Genomic DNA, 7,500 nt, shown 5'->3' on the forward strand with positions numbered 1-7,500 from the left:
AAAACACCATGAATTTATTGGATTCCTAATGAGATCGGAAAAGTTACGAGGAGCTATCCTGCATAAAATTGGATTAATTTTTTCTCATTATTATTATTATCATCATTGTTATTGTTGTTGCAAAAATAGTAATAATAGTAGTAGTAATAGTTGTTGTTGTTGTTGCTATTGTTATAGGAAACTGATAATTTAGGTCAGATTGAAATTAATCATGATCGAGTTTGCATTGAAACAAAATTTTTCTGTTTTGTTAAATCGATTCGTACAACGATTATTAAACTATACAAAGAAATACACATCTATTATATATAATTTTCGTTATATATTTATATATGTGTATTATTCAGATTTAAATTCGATACATAATCGACATATATTACAATAGAGATATGTCATTTTCATCAGACTACTTTAATTTTCAAATAAATTTCATCGTTGCATTATATCACTAATAATAACAAAAATAATAATAAGAATAATAACGATGACGATTATAATGAAGTTTTATGAAAGGAAAATAAAAAAAAAAAAAAAAATAAAAAAAATAAAGAAAAAGAAAAAATAAAGGAAAAAAAGAGAAATAAAAATTCAAATATACCTCTGCCTTTTGTAATACGTAATTTTTTTTTTTTATGTACTTACACATATATATATGTATATATAATTATACTTATCATACTTATCATTATTCTATATAAATAGATTTATAATAAAAGCGACTCATCGAACAGGTGCAATAAATTTTAATGAAACAATTATCAACGGACTTTGATGTGTGTGTGTGTGTGCTTGTGCCATTTTAACGAGATCCAGCATATATATATATATATATATATATATATATATATATATATATATATATATATATCGTACGAAGAGAACTTTTTTCTGTTTTCATAATAGATCATCGAGAAAATATTGGCTAAAGGGATGGGAGAAGAGGGAGAGAAAAAGAGAGAGAAAGAGAGAGAGAGAGAGGCCGATGGAAAAATATTCTTCTCGACTATTTTACGCGCGCGGTGACCTGCGAAATATTCGTTTTCTGCACGAACGCATATTTTAAGTGGATGATAGGATGCCAGTGCCTGCATTGGACGGACAAGCACGAACGAATTTCATTGATAAGAATTTTTCTAAGATTTTTCTTTACCATAGAAAATTCCAATTTTCTTTTTTCTTTTCCTGTTCTTTTTTTTTTTTTTTTTTTCATAATCTAGACAATTCACTCTAATTAAAGTTATATTAATTAAAGTTACAATCTCAATTGCGAACGAAACAAATAATGCATAATAATATATAATAAATCATTCTATCGATTTATTTTTATTTTATAATGATAATAATTAGAAAATAATTAGATAAAAATTTTTATATTATATTATTGAAATTATATTTGTGGAAGTATATATAAATTCATTAGATGAAAGTTATAATTTCTCTTTTAAAATTGCCGCCAGATTTCGACATTGGAATATTGCTTATAGATGCATATACATATATTCTACACATATATATATATAATACATTAACGAAATTTCAATAATGTATAGTAGAGACATCTTTCGATTAAATATTGTTTTGTTCATTTGCTTCCAATTTTAAGTAATAGAGACGCTACTGTCTAAATACCATTCATTTGTTATTTGGATATTGGTATCCCTGGATTCGGTCAGTACGCAATTTCTACCAATCACATTGCTGGAACGAATTCATGAAGACCACGAAGGCGAAATAACATCGAAATAATCATATAATCGAATAATCGACCATATTTATTATTTTTTAGGATTTCAATTGCAACACATAATTTTTCTTCTTTATATAAGATAAATAAATAAAAAGTTTATATCATTGATATATATATATATATATATATATATATATATATAATTCGAATCAAATGAATTGACGTGATCGTATTTCTTAGGAAAAGTTAAATCATAAATGAAAAATTAAAAAAATCATTCACGATCTTTAGCCGAGTATATTTACATTATATATAAACATATACAAATAAAATATTTTATATAATTTAATATTATATATTTTAATATGATAATATTTAAAAAGCAAGCTTAATTATTGTTTATACGGAAAATATTATAGTAAAACGTTTCAAAATTCGCGGTAAAATTTTAACGATTGATATTCGACTAACAGCCAATCGGATTGCGTCTAATAACAGCTCCCTCTATTCCAGAAGGATCTTCGCAATCGTTAACGTTTGAACTTCGTTCTCCGATAGGAAGCTTTCGTTATTTTGATTTCATCTAATTAAATCAATCATCTAAATTCTAAATTTTTCTATAGAATTTGATAAGAAGTCATATAAAGTGTGGTAAGTATAGTTATTTATATTTATTTTTTGTTATATTTATCGATAAACCTTTCGTGATTCTTTTTTATTAATTGATCTGACCGTTATTCATTTTTGACTGTCAACTTTTTTCATTATTATAATACCAAATTATTAATTATTCTTTCGGAAAATAAAATAGAACGTGTATAAAATATTGATTGAGTTTAAAAGTATGTATTATTATTCGTAAAAAAAATATGGTAATTGTTTGTTTTTTCATAAATTATTGTCTTTTCCGTTTTTTTTTTTTTTTTTTTAATAAATATAACGCGTACGTTAAAAGAAATATAATACAACGTCGATCGAAAGATTAAAATGACATATTATTATCCATGAAAAGAAATGTGGAAAATTTTTGATTCATATGTTATCAACAAAAGGATTCGTATTATTAGCAAAGTTAATGTCGATGCAGTTGATCTCAAATAGCAATGAAAATATCTATGCACAATTTACAATTTTATAATACAGATATTAATATATTTTTCATGTTTATTATAGGATAAGTTTCCTATTAATTTCGATAAAATAATTCTATAGGAGTTAGACATTATCATCAGCTTATTGTGAATTCTTTATCAACAAAATGAGAAGATAATTGTCTTTTCATGGATAATACATATCTCGATAGAAAGATGTTTCTCAATAAGTTCAACAAATATTGACCGTCAGTCGATAAAGTAGATTTTTACAATTTCGTTAACATTTATTAAATTCAATCTATTCGTCGATATTTTATCATACGATATGTATGATTTCTTATGAGTTATTTTTTATGGTAAAGTCAATGTTACAAAATAACTCTGTCGGTAACGTCGTTCTTCATTAGGAAACATTTCTTACTTTATAGAAAAATTATCGATGGTAGACAATATAATATATCAACATATATATGCTTTTGTCAATTTTTATTGATTTTACTTTTATCATTTATGTTATAGAATAAGTTCTGGTCAATTTTTTCACACGAGTTTTATGGCAGTTACAACTAGTCATTGGCTTCAATCGACAACTGGTACAGTCTAAATATAAATATATCTTGCAAAGTTGATGCTTCGTACAAATGATCGTAGATGTTAAAGATAATGCAGTGAAGAACGAATGTGTCGCCATCCAAAGTACCATAATGACTTCGTACGGTAAGACTTCATTTGATTAAAATTCTCATGGCCAAAGAGATTAATTAATTCCTTTTCATTTATCATGAACGAATGCATAATGGAATTTTCGTATTTTTTTTTGTTCAAGATTAATTTTCTTTTTCTTTTTGAATTCAGCAATTTTTCAAATAATTTTATTTAAATTCATATTATATATATATATATATATGTATATGTGTTATTAAATTAAATTCCTTACATTCAATCAATTTTCGTAAAATCTAGAAATAAAAAAAAAATATATTATCGTATTTCAACTTCTCTCTCTTACTCATTTAGCATTGCAGTAAAACCAAAGCAATATTTGCATGTAAACAAGACTGACATGTTAAATATATAATCAAATAAATTAGATCTTTCATTCAGAAATCTCATAAAGGAAGGTCGTAGAGAATATTTGTTATTTTATATGCATATAAACAGGATAAAAATCTAAATATACAATGTATACGAAAGCGACAGGCAAAATCATCGAGCATAAAACATTTTTATTTGGATGTTTTGAAGTCACTCTTTCTTTCAAAAAAAAAAAAAAAAAGAAAAAATAAAAGAAAACATATTTCTCACTAATTGTGGGACAGTTTGTATAACGATTTCGATATTTAACAAAAAAAAAAAAAAGAAAAAAAAAAGAAGAAGAAGAAGAAACATTTGTTCGAAATTTCATTAGTTACATTCGTTATGAACAATTGAATCGTTCTATGAAAATTAACGATAATGATCATTGGTGTGTTTGAATATACTCTTCCGATGGGAATTTCAAAAATGTATGGTGGTCATCGAAGAGGATAATCGAGCAATTTCCAGAGAGTCCAAAAGGGCGAGAGAAAGAGCGAGATAGATAGGTAGATAGATAGATAGATAGATAGATAGATAGATAGATAGATAGATAGATAGATAGATAGGTAGAGAGGAAGAGAGAGGGATAGCAGCACTTAACAGTAAAATTGTCGTACATAGTCAGGTGGTATGTAGAAGCAACAACATATCCCGGAGGCCGATTCCAGCAGCGCTGGTTCGGATCGTTGCTCGGGGCACATCGAGGGCAAACACCCCTGGTTGGCCCGGCGGTGTATGTCGGAGGTGGTAGCAGCGTTTACCGGGCGACGCACCACCAAACTGTTCTACCCTTTGATCGTGAAAAGAGAAGGTAGAAGATATTTAGTAAGGAACTTCGCTCGAAGCAAGAATTCATCTTTTTGGAAAAGATATCGGAAAATCTTTTAGCGATAAATCGGATCTACGAAATATTTACAGGGATACATTCGGTATAACACAAAGAGAGAGAGAGAGAGAGAGAGAGAGAGAGAGAAATAGAGGAAGTGCTTACGGTTTCAGAGCTATGGTGTTAGATACGTTAGAGAAAGGAAGATAGAGATAGTCAAGTAAAACGAGAGAGAGAGAGAAAGAGAGAGAGAGAGAGAGAGAGAGAGAGAGAGAGAGCAAGCTCTCCCCCGTACACGATGGTGGGCACAATATTGATCTGTGGGGTGGGCTTCGGGAGATGGGTGTCCTCCACCGCCCAGGCAGTGGCTTCCTTCTCTCCTCTCCTCTGTAGAGAGATCTCCTAGTTGTTAGGAGTGGGGAGACCGGTGGCTGCGTGCTGGACCATTCCGCAGGCTCCCGCGAGAGGAATGGTGGGAGTTAGCCGGGAAGCCGGAGAGGGAGAGTAGAGGAGAGGATTCTGTTCTCTGGGATAGTGATGCTGGTGGTGGTGGTGGAGATGGAGATGGAGGTGGTAGCGGTGGTGGTAATGGTAGGTGGTGGTGATGGTGGTGGTGCTGGTGGTGGTGATGGTGGTGGTGGTAGTAGTAGTAGTGGTGGTAGTGGGTTTAGACGAGACGCGGGGTGCCTTTCTCTCGCGTCTATATCGCGCCGGTGGTGGCTGCGAGTCGTAGAGAGCTTTACGGCCGGTCTAACCGTTAGCTGCCGTTTGCCGTACTTCGTTAAGAGAGATCATTTCTTAATTTTTTTTCTTTTTTCATTTTCAACACTCCGACTTTTTTCCATTCATTCTATATATATATATATATATATATATATATATATATATATATATATATTTCTGTTTTCAATATCTTTCGATAGACATTTGGTAAGAATCGCCGCCATAAATATTTCTTATCCTTTACCCTTATTTCGATTTTACTTTTCTCAAAAATCTTTAAATTCTTTCTCTTTTCTTTTCTTTGTTTTTTTTTTATCTCCTCGATTAAATATCGATTCAAAATAATATTCGTCATTGAGATTACACACACACATACACACACACACACACACACACACATATATATATATATTATATGTAATAAATATTAAAAGACATCGTGGGGTATATTCGATGAATATCATCACGGTACGGTCCGTCGCGACGCGTTCACCACGCCGATTGCGTGGTGCTAGTGATGGTGTGCTGATGATGGTGGTGTAGGTGGTGCTGCCGGTGGTCTTGCTAGTGGTGGTGGTGGTAGTGGTGGTGGCGGTGGTAGTGGTGGTGGTACTGGTGGTTAAACGACCCTCGCTCGTCCTTCGCCTCGCGAGAGAACACCGCCGACGGGACTCGCGAGGATCGCTTCTTCCACTTTCTCTCTTTTTTCTATCTTTTTTTCGCTCCTCTTATATTTATCTCTATTTCTCCCACTCTCCCATACTATTCTCTATCTTCCACCTTTTCCCTTCTCCCTTCCTCAGACCCCTCAAAAATATTTGCATCGAATCCTATCGATATCGTCGTGTCTTTGTCTAACCGTAATTTGAATCGTTCTCTTTGGAATCCGATTTATTCGATTATTTGTCAATTTGTATCACACTCTCACTCTCTTTCTCTCTCTCTCTCTCTCGTTGTCTCTCTAACATTCTATAAATTTTATATCGTCGAACATGACAAAGTTATTATCACTATTACTACTATTATTATTATTATCATCATTATTAATATATTCTTATAATGTATTAGGTTAACGAATGAGATGAAGAAACAAGTCGTATAGTTTAATCGAGATCGACCGGGGCCGTGTTTTTCATTGAGAACGCATTCTCTTTCTCCCACCTTCTACCCCATCTCCCTCTCTCTCTCTCTCTGGTACAGGAGGAGGAGGAGGAGGAGGAAAAGGAGGATTATGAGAAGGAAGAAGGAGGTGAAGACTAGGAGATTAGTAACGTTGGATTGTACGCGATAAAGGAGCCGTTGGAAGACAACGACTCGTCAACGGAAAAAGAGAGAAAGAAAAAGAGAGAGAAAGGGAGAGAGAGAGAGAGAGAGAGAGAAAAGTGGTAGTGGTACTGGTGATGGTGCTGCTGTTGCTGGTTGAAGAGGAGTAGAAGGAGAAAGAGAGAAAGAGAGAGAGAGAGAGAGAGAGAGAGAGAGAGGGTAACACGCTCGAGGAAGTTGCCTGGATACGGGGGCAGCGGCGGTGGCACCGTGTTGCGCCCTCGTTGAAGGAGGAGGTGGAGGGAAGCAAAGAGAGAAGGAAAGGGAGAGAGAGAGAGAGAGAGAGAGAGAGAAAGAGACATCTATATGTATATATATACATATATATAGAAAGAGAGAGGGAAAGAGCGAGAGAGAAGTGCGCGCGCGCGCGCGCAACCGAGTGGCCGGCCGAGCGAGAACGCACATAGAGAGTACGCCGCGTACGGATTGGAATGGAACGCGTCGCGGACCACGGCGAAGGTGCTACTTCTTGTAGTGTTACGTGTTAAAGTACGAGGATGCACGAGCTCTTACTATTGCCAGTAGTCCTGCTCGGCCGACGGCTCGTCAACGACGTCTCGTTTCCTTCGCGATAAGCATCCTGCATCCTCGTTATTATTATTCATATTATTATTATTATTATTATTATTATTATTATTGTTCTTGTTCTTCTTCTTTTTCTTCTTTTTATTCTTCTGTCTCTCTCTCTCTCTCTCTAACCCTTTTACTTTCTTTCTCCCTATTCTTTTCATTTTACATCTATTTCTACTTTAATTCTCAATCTTTAC

General features: G+C 33.1%; 1 long non-coding RNA gene across 3 annotated transcripts in view; it reads left to right on the forward strand.

Annotated features, from left to right (window-relative positions):
* The first annotated feature begins 7,081 nt into the window (after positions 1-7,081).
* Positions 7,082-7,500, forward strand: part of LOC146872968 (uncharacterized) — a 2,749-nt gene continuing 2,330 nt past the window's right edge. The window contains exon 1 of one of the 3 annotated variants that reach the window (XR_014982302.1): positions 7,082-7,192. This is a non-coding gene — a long non-coding RNA (uncharacterized LOC146872968). Of the gene's footprint in view, positions 7,324-7,500 lie in introns of all 3 variants that reach the window. The other 2 variants (XR_014982301.1, XR_014982300.1) reach the window with 2 other exon arrangements.

Source organism: Vespa mandarinia, chromosome 6 (assembly GCF_050613455.1).
Source record: "Vespa mandarinia isolate Hongniang chromosome 6, ASM5061345v1, whole genome shotgun sequence".
In the NCBI taxonomy this organism is placed as follows: Eukaryota; Metazoa; Arthropoda; class Insecta; order Hymenoptera; family Vespidae; genus Vespa; species Vespa mandarinia.